The 12,816-nt window shown below is 37.8% G+C and overlaps 1 long non-coding RNA gene across 1 annotated transcript in view; it reads right to left on the bottom strand.

Moving 5' to 3' along the window:
* Nucleotides 1–4,570: 4,570 nt before the first annotated feature.
* The window catches only part of LOC141370217 (uncharacterized), an 18,116-nt gene continuing 9,870 nt past the window's right edge, over nucleotides 4,571–12,816 (bottom strand). The window contains exons 3-4 of the long non-coding RNA XR_012374084.1: nucleotides 8,131–8,215; nucleotides 4,571–4,882 (exon numbers count right to left, since the gene is read on the bottom strand). This is a non-coding gene — a long non-coding RNA (uncharacterized lncRNA). The remainder of the gene's footprint in view (nucleotides 4,883–8,130; nucleotides 8,216–12,816) is intronic.

Here is a 12,816-nt window from a genome sequence, read left to right as displayed (position 1 = left end):
TTCTAGACAATTTGTTGATTTCTCAAAAATTTGAAAAATAAAACCTTAACCCGGCCTTCCCTATCAATAATAAAGAAAAAGAATTAAAGATATATTTTTAAATTGAACTATAAGCGGGTATTTTAGCATCTAAATTTATGCCTTTACTTGTCATTGTTTTTTAGGACATGGCACCGTCTATAAAATTAGAAAAACAATTCTAAACTGAGGTCGGTTCAGGTAAAAAATTACTAAGCACCTATTATGTAGTAGATACTGGTGAAGGTCTTTGAATCCTGGGGTGAGAAGAGCATGGTTTGCCCTCAAGAGCTACAGTCTTTGCCCACTTCTGTGTAACTCACAAGGATTTTTTGGAGAGGGTTCAGTACTTAGTCAGTGTGGAACGAGTGTCCCTTCTCTTCCTTATCACAAACGTCCCTACTCTCAGCTTTTCCTGGATGTAAAGACTTTCTGAACAGGGGAGAGAGTATGCATTAGAAGCCTTTCTCGGCTTAGGTTAACTCCCTTCCTCCTGATTTGGGGTCCTTGGCAGAACTGGCACTGTCTGTACTCACAGAGCATTTCTTTTACAGCTTGACAGGAATAAACTCTCATATTACACCATTTACATTTGAAGTGTACAACTCAGTGGCCTTTAGTATATTACAGAGGAGTGCCAACTCGCCGACATCTACACTTAAGGCCTTTTTGCTATCGCCAAAACAAATCCCTGTGCCCATCGACAGCCGCTTTTCATTCTACACTCCACCCTTGGGCTAACCTTACACAACCAGGAATCTACTTGGCATCTTGATGGATTTGCATACTCTGGACATTTCCTGTGAAAGAGCTCATACAATTGTGGCTTTTGGTGTGTGGCTTCTTTCTCTTTCACCCATGTTGTAGCAGGTGTCCATGCTCCTTTCCGTCATGTCCCAAACATATTCCATTCTATAAATATGTTACATTTTAAAAAATCTCTTCCCCCGTTGCTGGTCATTTGGAGTCTTTCCAACTTTTGCTATTGTGAATAATGCACTTGCATACCAGTGTTTGTGCAGACATATGTTTTCATTTCTTTTGGGAAGCATATACCCAAGTTGGAAATGGTGAAAATGCCCTGCTCCTGGCAATTCAAAATGGCGCAATAAATCAGGGTGCTTCATTATAATTTATAGAAATGTTCCTATTCATCAAATCTTATTCCTAAGAATTTATCTTATGTGTTAATTTAAAAGCAATAAATATATTTTTGAAAATGTCAATGATAGTCTTGCCTATTTTGTCAAAATAATAAAAAGATACTAAATATCTAACAATGAGAGAATAAAAATAAAAACAATAAAACATGAAACCATAAACTTAGAAAGTCATGCATTTGTTATCTATGAAGATTCTTTAGAAGCATAAAAATGAGAAATATGTAAAGAGTAGCATATAAATTAGAGTTTTACTATCTTTTTACTGGTACACATAGACCAAGCAAAATTTAAAAATTGGGGTCGTAAATTCATCGATTATTTTTCAGCCTTTTAAAAAATGTATTAATTTCTTGGCTGTATGTGTATAAAGGTTCAGTTATGCAAGACGAATAAGTTCCAGAGATGTACTGTACAACCTAGTGCTTTTGCAGCCTCAACACTGGCTGTGCACTTAAAAGTTTGCAGAGGGTAAATCTCTAGCTCTTGGTCAGGGTGTACTTACCAAAATAAGAAAGCAAAATTATTAAAAATAGGGAAAAAAACCCTAACATACTTTTCAAATGTTGTAATTATACAATACAAGAGTGTGTGGGGGTGTGTGTGTACTCTTGTGGACCTCATCAGAGGGAGATTCTGATTCAGCAGCTATTACAGGTGGAACTGCATCCTCAAAGATTATGTTAGAGTTCTAATCTCCAGTACACCAGAATGTGATTTTATTTAGAAGTAGGGCTGTTGCAGATGTCATTAGCCAAGTTAAGTTGAGGTCACACTGGGGGCGCCTGGGTGGCTCAGTCGGTAGAGCGACCAACTCTTGATTTCGGCTCAGGTCATGATCTCAGGGTCATGAGATCAAGCCCTGTGTGGGGCTCCATGCTCAGCGTGGAGTCTACATGAGATTCTCTTCTCTCATTCTGCCCCTCTCTCTGCTCATGGCCACGCTCTCTGTCTCTAAAATCCATGCATTAATTAAAAGTTAAAAAAGACAGTGAGGTGACACCGGAGTACGATGGGCTCCTGATCCAGTATGATCGGCATCCTTATAAGAAGAGGCGAGAGACACACAGAAGGATCATGGCAATGTGAACCCGGAGGCAGAGATTGGCGTCATGCTGCTATAAGCCAGGGAATGCCTGGGACTAACAGAAGCCAGAAGGCAAGGGAAGGACCCTTTCCGGGAGCTTGTGGAGGGAGCATGGCCTAGCCGGCAGCTTCATTTCTGACTTCTTGCCTCTGGAATTATGAGACAATGAATTTCTGTTATTTTGAGCTACTTAGTTCTTGGTATTTTGTTATAGCAGCCCCAGGAAACTAATTCTGTAGCTTTAGGTGCTGTTGTAGTACTTACCCACGGACAGGTATTGCATACATATGGTGCACCATAGCTGTTAAGAGCACAAGCAAGCCTTACATGGTAGCTAAGCGGTGTCGCTAAGAAGCCAGATTCTGGGGTTCCAAGGGCAACTCAGCCACTTCCTCCATGTCTGATCTTATGCAGGTTATTTAACTTATCTGTGATTTTGTTTGTTATCTGTTAAATGCAGAAAAAAAAATAGCCGTAAATAATAATATCTATCTTTGAAGGATATTATGAGGATTCAATGAGCACTCAGTACCTGCTTCTAGCTCAGTGCTACATAATGCTGTTTATTATTAACCTCTTGAAGGTTTAGCTCTCACACCCAACGTGGGATTTAACCATATCTATCTTATGAGGGCACATACGGAGTGCTTAGGACAGTATTCCAGAGATTTATAAATGCCCATATATTAGCTGTTATGATTCTGTAAGCTGCTAACACACAGCAGGTGTTCTGAAAGTTTGCACTGAACAAGTATATAGATAAATTAAGTGTAACATGAAGTGTATTACCACTTTATTCATTTCTCATTCCAGGAATGACTTTGTATTTTTCCACTAACAATTTGTGCATGTGTCACAGCTCCGAGCATACTGCATGTTGGAATGGCCTTCCCACTTTATTCAGGACTAATGAACTCAAATTCAATCTCTGCAGTTTTTGAGGTGTATAATTCTTAGATAAATAAATTACTGGACCTTATCTCCTATCTTTATTTCTGTAAAAAGAGAATATTGTTCTAAATTATCTCTCAGGTCCCTTTGTATTTCTAGATTTAATGACTTCAGTGTTCTGAAGTATGGAGTCTGAGATGATTCCTCTTTGTAGACCCACAGTATTGTGCGGTCTAATCAGAAAATACCATGGCTTAAATGAAAAATATCACAAAAGTGCTCAACAAAAGATTTGAGCTGACAGAAGACAAAATCATCAAGGTTGCAGATAAATCAATAGAGTATCCAATGTGAATAATGGAGAGGAAAAAAAGGGAGAAAAATAAACAGACTCAGAGATGTGTGGGACACCATTAAGTGTACAAATGCAGATGTAATAGGAGTCCCAGAAGAAAAGAGAGAAAAAGAGCAGAAAAATTATTTGAAGGAAAAAACTGTCGGATACTTCCCAAATTTAATGGAAAACATTAATCTACAACTCCAAGAAGCTTCACATACTTCAAGTTCTCTCTAACATAACGAAGTCTCCGTCTACACGCATCATAGTCAAATTGTAGTAAGACAAAGTTTTGAGAGTAACAAGAGGAAAATAACTTATAATGTACAATGGAACCTGAGGAAGATTAACAGTTGACTTCTTATCAGAAATAATGAGGCTCAGAAGACTTTGCAGTGACATGACCAAAATGCTAAAAGAAAAAAAAGCCTGCTGACGAAGAATTCTTTGTCTAGCAAAACCTGTAAAGTTAAAGAGGAAATAAACATTCCTTAGATAATCAAGGACTTGTAATGATGCTTTCTGAGTTCTTTCTTCCTGCATTGAGCATGCTGTGGTTCACACTAACATATTAGGTCTTTTTTTTTTTTTTAATTTACTTATTTGAGAGAGAGAGCCTGAGCATGAGCAGGGGGCGGGGCAGAGGCAGAGGAAGAAGCAGGCTCCCCGCTGAGCAGGGAGCCCAATGCAGGACTCAATCCCAGGACCCCCAGGAACATGACCTGAGTCGAAAGCAGACATTTAACCAACTGAGCCACCCACGCACCCCAACATATTAGGTCTTAACCGAGGTATGTGGTCATTTCACTTACATAAGAAAGGCCTTGTGGGTTGTGAATTATCCCCATTTTATACTTAATTGCATAGCTTGTATCACATTTCTCAGGAAACTATGCTCAATAAGTCCCGAGATTTCAGGGTTTTTTGGTTTGGTTTTGTTTTGTTTGGCATTGTTGGGTTTTTTTTTTGTTTTTGTTTTTGTTTGTTTTGTTTTGTTTGGAGTTTTTTGGCAAAATTCTGACTTTTTCCGGTATAATTTTTTTTCAAATTTTTATTGAAATTCTAGTTAGTTAACATATGGTGTACTATTGGTTTCAGGAGTAGAATTCAGGTTTTTTTTTTTTTAAACAATGAACAATTTTAAACGACAACGAATATCATGCCGAAAGTATCTGCTAGGAAAGGAATGTACTGGTTGGTTCTTAGCAGCATGTTTATAAGTTGATAGGATTGTGTCACCTGCCTTCTTTCTTTTCCCGAAACAGGAGAAAATAGCTTGTAGACCTGCTTCTCACTCCCTTCCTCCAGGTTTGCTGGAATGTTGATGTCAAATTCCTCAGGTTGCTTGTACAACACTCATCAAAGCCCTTTGGACAGTAAGAGCGCAGGCTGTAAATGCATGGAGAAAAAGTGCAGAGCCATTAGTGGTGGTAATTGCCCATTTAAATTACTCTCACATCAATGGAAGAATAGATTTCTTCGCACTGGCAGAGTGTAAGTATATTGTAGATTTATGCTCTATGAGATTAAATTAAAACATTTCATTTCACTGAAAACTCAAACAAGGCGAGGCCTCTGTATAATTAAGTAAAAATCCCAGTTCTGTTGGTCACTGGAATTATCTTATTCTGGAACACTCTGTGTAATTGAGTTTTGAATTGAAGGCAGTGGTGCAAGTCTGTCAAAATCAATTGAATTGATTTTCACTTATGCAGATGCATTGAGTTTTACAGTGGTTGAAGTTCTTTTTTGAACAGATCAGATTCCAGATAGAGGCCAATTGTTCATATTTCAAATCTTGTACACTTTCTCAAATGCTTTTCATAAATATGTCACAACATTTCCTGAACAAACAATATGGCAAACATGCTCACACTATGTTAAGTAATTAGTTCTAAAATTGAAAATCATAAGAGTTAGCTTCTCTGAAACGGAGTAACTAAAAATGTAAAGTACAGATAACCTTAACAGAAACAGACCACAAATATGAAACATTTATGTAACATAAAATGGAGGATAAACCAAAATGTTAAATCTCAAGGACTACGCCTGGAGCTGCCAGGAACCATCCTGAAACCAAATAAAATAAAACCCAAGAGATCCAAAGAGTGAAGGTACCTGGTTACTGAACCCCTGAATATCAATGTTCCTGAAGCCAAATCCATCCCCCTTGGACTTCTAAATTAAGTAACTATACATTCTCTTTTGCCCATAAACTCACTTGAGTTTTGTTTCCGTTGTTTTCAAAGAATTCTGACCTAAAAACAGCATACTGTGTTTTCTGGCATTCTATATAGGATAAGCATATGTTTAGAATGTTGAACTTCTTTGTATCAGTGGAATTTTATATAGTATGATTTACAGTCATATAAGATACCCTTGCTATGTTTATTTTAATGTAGAAAAGAGAAGCCATATTAAATAGAAAACATCAAGCATTTTCCCAAAATTTAAGAAGACCATTTGTAAATGTTATGATTAGGGAGTACTAATTTAATACAATAGAATGAGATAGGGAACAACAAAAGTTCATAACCACTGGAAAGAAAATGTACCATTCTCTGCGCTAAGTGAAATAAGTCAAACAGGGAAAGGCAAATACTATATGATTTCACCTATATGTGGAATCTAAAAAATGAAATGAAACAGATAAACAGAAACAGACCCATAAACTGGTGGTTGCCAGAGGGAAGGAGGTCAGGATGATGGACGAAATGGGTGAAGGGGAGTGGGAGGTACCGGTACATCATTCCAGTGATGGAATGAGTAAGTCACGGGAATGAAAGGTACAGCGAGAGGTCACTGGTACTGTAATCAGGGGTATGGTGACAGATGGCAGCCGCACGTGTGGTGAGCACAGCCTAATGCATAGACTTGTCAAATCACTATGTTGTACCCCTGAAACTAATGTACATTGGGTATCAACTATACTTCAATTTGAAAAAAAAAAAAAAAGAAAATACAACCTCCTAATTTACACAAACAATTCATATATCCAGGAAAAAGTTCAAGTCAATCAATAAATGTCTTTCTTGAAACTGAGGTGCATTTTACAATCAATAAGTCTATTTAAGGGGATTATTTCTTATTCACTCCCTTGTTCCTGTTCCTTTACAGCTATTATTAACTTTGTACTGTTCTGGTCATAAATGATGTCTTCAAAATCAAGGAAATTGAAAGCTCTGGAGAAGTGGTGTGGTTTTTGGATATCTAAAGTGTATGACTGGCAAGACTGAGAACAACAGACAAAATATCAACATGAGGACTTTGGGAAAATAATAAGTATAAGCAAGGATAGTGAAAGGTGGGCAGATGCTGACCACTAACCGTATGCTAAGCAATAAGATCAGCATCTAACTGCAGTATCTTATTCCCTTCTCTTAATGGCATTATCAGGTGGGTGTCATTATTATTCTTATTAACACCCATTTTATAAATGAACTAAGCGGAGCTCAGGGCTTCTAAGTGATTTGCAAGTTTACAGACCTCTTGAATAGCAGAACCCAAGTGGTCAAATTCAAATCTCCATGACCCCAGGATGGGCAGGACTGCACTGTGGTTAGATTCTGGTCAGCCTTGGTTTTGCATGTAGGCTCTGCTGTGTGACAGTGGACAGGTCACTAACTTCTCTGTGTCTGTTTTATTTATGTGACGGTAATAATAACACAAAGACTAAGAAACTAATACATGAAAAAATGCTTAGAGTGATGCCCGGAACAATCTAACAGTTTTCAAAGTATGAACTATGGTTATTGTTCTGTGGTAACACGCCTGGAATTTAGCAGGTTTTCAACGAACAGTGGAGATGTTACTAGTAGTGGTAGTATCATCTAAAAATTCTGAGGTAATACAATAACAGCAGTTGCTAGATTTTATTTTATAAAAATCAAAGTTTTTTAGAAGGAAGTTTTTTGGAACTTGGGTGTTTTTTTTAATCTATTTATTTATTTATTTATTTAAGAGGATTGAAACTTTTATTTATTTTTATTTATTTTTTATTATGTTATGTTAGTCACCATACAGTACATCATCGGGTGATGGGTATTAAGGAGGGCCCGTATTGCATGGAACACTGGGTGTTATACGCAAACGATGAATCATGGAACACTACATCAGGAACCTAGTTTTTAAAAAGAAAAATCAATGCATATGCAGATTAAATTACTCAGGTTTACATTATTCCAATGTATTAATTTAACATCTATTAAATTAAACACCAATAATCTAACATAAAATCTTAAATTATCTGCGATGGAATGAAAAGCCAATAGAAAGTAATTTTTAAAATACCTTACATTGATTCTAAATAATTTTAAACATTGATTCAACTAAACATAATGATTTTTACGCACCATTTCATATAGAGTAATTAGAGCATAGTGTTACCTCATTTACTATCACTTACATGACTAAGGGGTTCCATATCCAACTAAGTAGGTATCCAGATTTTTATGATGCTATTTTACAAACTTTATTGTTGCTTTATTCATAGCCTCAATACGACTGCAATTTGTTTAAACCCAATAACGCTTTAAAATAATTGTCTTTAAATTTATTGCTAAATGGGATAATCAACTTTTCATTAGAGTTGCAATCATTTATATTACACTTGACCTTATAATATTTCATAGACTTACTTTAATTTTTTAAAAATTGCCACTTGTACTTTCCTTGAATATTTGCCTTGGGGGTGACCCATGCGTAAACTCTAGCCCAGGTCTCCTAAGGGAAAAGACAAAAACAAAACTATTTTCAGCTAGACAATAATGGGACACTCTGTGACACTGGCTAAAACACAGAGCTGCTATCAAATACGTATTGTTTTCCCCTAAGAAAGAAAGTGATTACCTTGTTGGGAAGATAAGATTATGCCAACAATAATCTTTTTCTCATAAAATCATACCACTTACCTCTTCAAATAAGCTAGAATGAGGTTTCCTGATAGTTTTAGGGACTGAGATCTACACTCAGGCACACCAGACTCAACATGCTGAAAACCAGACACAAAATATCTTGAAAACAGCAAGAGAAAAACAACTCATTATGTACAAGGGAACTGCAATAAAGTTAACAGGTTGCTTCTTATCAAAAATAGTAGAAACCAGAAGACAGTGGAATGGTCTATTTGAAGAACTGGAAGGAAAAAAAAACTTAAGACAAGAATCTTATATCACATAAAATGATTTTTCAAAAGTGAAGGGGAAATAAAGTCATTTTCTGATAAACAAAAACTGAAAGCACTTGTTACTAGTCAATCTGTTTTACACAAAACTGTAAAGGACATTCTTCAGGCTGAATGCAAGAAATATGACAGTAATTTGAATCCGTGGTGGGGATGGTGGTGCAAAGAGCATTGGTAAAGATAATTATATAAATGATTATACAAGACAATATAATTGCACATTTATTCCCCCTTCTATTAACTAATTTTAAAATATACACAGGGCGCATGCGTGGCTCAGTGCATGGAGCATCTGATTCTTGATTTCGGCTCAGGTCATGACCTTAGGGTCCTGAGATTGAGCCCTGCCTTGGGCTCCATGCTGGGCGGTGGGGAGCGTGCTTGAGATTCTCTTTCTCCCTCGCCCCCTGGCCCCCGCTCGCATGCTTGCTCTCTAAATAAATAAATAAATAAATAAATAAATAAATAAATAGTATACATTATATATGTATTATTGGGACTATAAAATATAAACTTTTTTTTAAAGATTTTATTCATTTATTTGACAGAGAGACACAGCGAGAGAGGGAACACAAGCAGAGAGAGGGAGAGAGGGAGAAGCAGGCTTCCCGCTGAGCAGGGAGCCCGATGCGGGGCCCGATCCCAGGACCCTGGGATCATGACCTGAGCTGAAGGCAGACGTTTAACGACTGAGCCACCCAGGCGCCCCTATAAAATATAAACTTTAAACTGTAATACATGTGACAACAGCAAAAAGGAGGCAGGTGAGAACAAGGTTGTATCGCAGTGAAGAAAGAATACTAGGTGGTAACTTAGATCCAGAGGAAGAAATGAAAAGAAATGGTAAATAGAAGGCTAATATAATAAATTCTAGAAATATATACTTGCTCTCTTCTCCTCTTAGCTTTATTAAGTTTTTTTTAAAGATTTTATTTATTTATTTGACAGAGAGAGACGCAGCGAGAGAGGGAACACAAGCAGGGGGAGTGGGAGAGGGAGAAGCAGGCCTCCTGTGGAGCGGGGAGCCCGATGCGGGGCCCGATCCCAGGACCCCGGGACCATGACCTGAGCGGAAGGCAGACTCTTAACAACTGAGCCACCCAGGTGCCCCAAGTTTTATAAAATTATAAGCAACAATTATAAACATGGGTCCTTCCATCATAATATGTAGACATTATATGCATAACAACAAGAGTTATATAGGATCAAATTATCTAAATCTAACTGGAGTTAATTTAGTTTAAATTAATAGCATATAGTTGAAAATCACTAAAAGAATTAATATTTTAAAGCTGAAAATATCCTCCCAGCACTAAAGAAGCTGATAAATGAGGGACAGAACAAAAAGGACATAATACACATAGGAAAAGAGAACAAAAGAGCCAATGTAAATTCAACCGTAAATAATATTAAATATGAATGAATTAAGAAAGGCAATTGAATGACAGAGATTTTCAGATTCGATTAAAAAAAAGCAAGATCCAACTACATGCTCTCTATTGTAGAAATTCTGAAGATTAATATGCAAGTAGATTGAAAGTAAAAGGATACTATGGTATACTATCCATATAGCAAACCATAAAGGAGATGCAATGTCTGTTTTACCATCAGACAAAACAGATTTCAAAGCAAGACATTTTATTAGAGATAAAGAGGAATATGTTATAATGAGAAAGGAGTAAATCCTTCTCTGAGATATAACAATTATAAATGTATAGGCACCCAGAATCAGAAGCCCAAAGGTATGAAGGAAAACTTACAGAATTTAAGGGAGAAATAGTTCAACAATAATGGGTAGAGATCATCAAAGTCTCACTTCCAGTCATGGGGAGAACAGCTTACCAGAAAATCAACAAAGGAATAAACCAACTAAAGATAACATACATTTATAGGACACTGCACCAGACACCAGCAGACTATGCATTCTCCTGACACGCACATGAAACACTTTCCAAGAGGACCATCTAGTTAGCCATAAAAAAAGTCTCAACAAACTTTTAAAAATTGAAATCATGCAGAGTATGCTCTCTGGCAACAATGGAACTAAATTAAAAGTCAATAATCAAAGAAACTTGGAAAATTCACAAATAAGTGGAAATTAAACAAGATATTCTTTTTTTTAAGATTTTATTTATTTATTTGACAGAGAGAGAGAGCACAAGCAGGGGGAGTGGCAGAGGGAGAGAGAGAAGCAGGCTCCCCGCTGAGCAGGGAGCCCCATGTGGGGCTCGATCCCAGGACCCTGGGATCATGACCTGAGCCGAAGGCAACCGCTTAACCAACTGAGCCACCCAGGCACCCCAAAACAAGATAACAAAAGGATCAAATTAAGAATCATGAGGAAAATTAGGAAATACTTTGAGATGCCTCAAAACAAAAATACAACATACCTAAACATACAGGATGCAGAGAAAGCAGTGCTTACAGGGTTATTGATAGTTATAAATGCCTGCACTAAAAAAGAAAAAAAAAATCAATAACCTAAATATTTGCCTTGAGAAATGAGAAAGATAAAACTAAGCCCCAAACTAGAAGATGGGAAAAGCAATAAAGAATAGTGTAGAAATAAAATTTTAAAAATAGGAAAAGAGACAAAATCAACAAAATTAAAACTAAATCAAAAAATTAAAATTGAAAGCTTTTTCTCTGTCTGATTAACAAAATGAATAAAACTTTAGCTACATCAGCTGAAACTTTAGCTGAAATCAGCAACGATAAAGATGTATCCCGATTAATCTTACAGACATGAAGTAAGACTCACAAGGGAATGCTCGGGAGAACATTTGTTGCCAGCAAAGTAGATAAACTTAGATCAAATGGAAAAACTCCTGGAAACACACAAGCCACCCAAGTTGACTCAAGAAGAAATACAACATCAGAATGGACCTGCAATAAATAAAGAACTTCATCAGTAAGTAAAACACACGGAGGCGATCTCCACCGTAACCCCACCCCTGGTGTGGCGCCCCACCATTGGGAGGGAATGCAATACCCAGAGTTCTCCCTTGGGGGTGAAGGGTTCAACCCCACATTGGGGAACCCAGCTTTTAAAGACTGGCACCCAAACCATGACTTTGATGAACAATGGGGCTTGTGCCCATGAGACCTTCAGGGCTGTGGTGCACCAAGAAACGGCTCTTAACAGGCTTGCCCACAGACTCAGCCAGTCCCAGCCCCTGTGCCGAAGCAGCTCTTCACCCAGGCTTTCTGTGAAAGGGACACAGTTGCTATTTTTAAAATGTGAGTCTGAGGGCCAGGCACCTGCTGGCAAACTCTCTAGGGACAGAGGTTGGTAGGCACCATCTTTGTGTTCTTCCCCTGCTGTGCAGTGTCTCCCAGAAAGAAGCTTTTGCAGACATCCGGTGCCCCAGTTTTTATGTCTCGTGGGCCAGTTTTTTGTGACTGCCACCTAGGGGTCACCCCTACATCGCCTGGCTCTGGAGGCCAGGGAGCTTGTGTTTCTGGGTCCCATGGGACTGTAACAGTGGAAGAGCGTTCTGGGCAGACTCCCAGTGCACTGCTCAGACAGACAAAACACACTCCAGTCTTTCGGAGAAAGGGGTCTATTTGCTTGTCCACAAGCTTTAGCCTCAGCGGCAAGCTTCTGTCATACTGACAGAAGTCTAAGGAGGTGCGTTCAAGGGAATGGAAGCCAGTGAACACCATCTTCGCAGTCTCCCCCTGGAACAAGGCCTTTCTAGAAAAGAGTTCAAACCTTTACCTGGTGCCCTCATGCTTTTTGCAAATGCAACCAGGGATACTTCAGTGGATAGTGCAATATGTCACTTACATTTCAATAAAAGGACAAATAAACAAAGGTGTAACATATAGTTAATGGGAATAACAGACTCAGAAGAAAGAGAGAAAGGCACAAAGGAAACGTCTGAATTAATAACTGTTGAGAGTTTCTCCAAATTCATGATAAACGTGAAGCCACAGATCCAAGAAGCTCAGAGAACACCAAGCAAGATGAGCACCCGCAACACCATATGTACACATATCAGATTTGAAGTGCAGAAAATCACAGAGAAATAAAAATCTTTAAAGAAAGAAGAGGGGAAAAAATAATTATGTACACAGAAGCAAGGAAAAGAATTGTGTTGGACTTTTTCTTTAGAAATTGTGCAAACAAGAATAAGAA

Source organism: Callorhinus ursinus, unplaced genomic scaffold, assembly GCF_003265705.2.
Source record: "Callorhinus ursinus isolate GAN/ISIS: 27379988/994484 unplaced genomic scaffold, GSC_fseal_2.0 scaffold28, whole genome shotgun sequence".
In the NCBI taxonomy this organism is placed as follows: Eukaryota; Metazoa; Chordata; class Mammalia; order Carnivora; family Otariidae; genus Callorhinus; species Callorhinus ursinus.
This window is presented reverse-complemented; position numbering and strand designations above follow the sequence as displayed.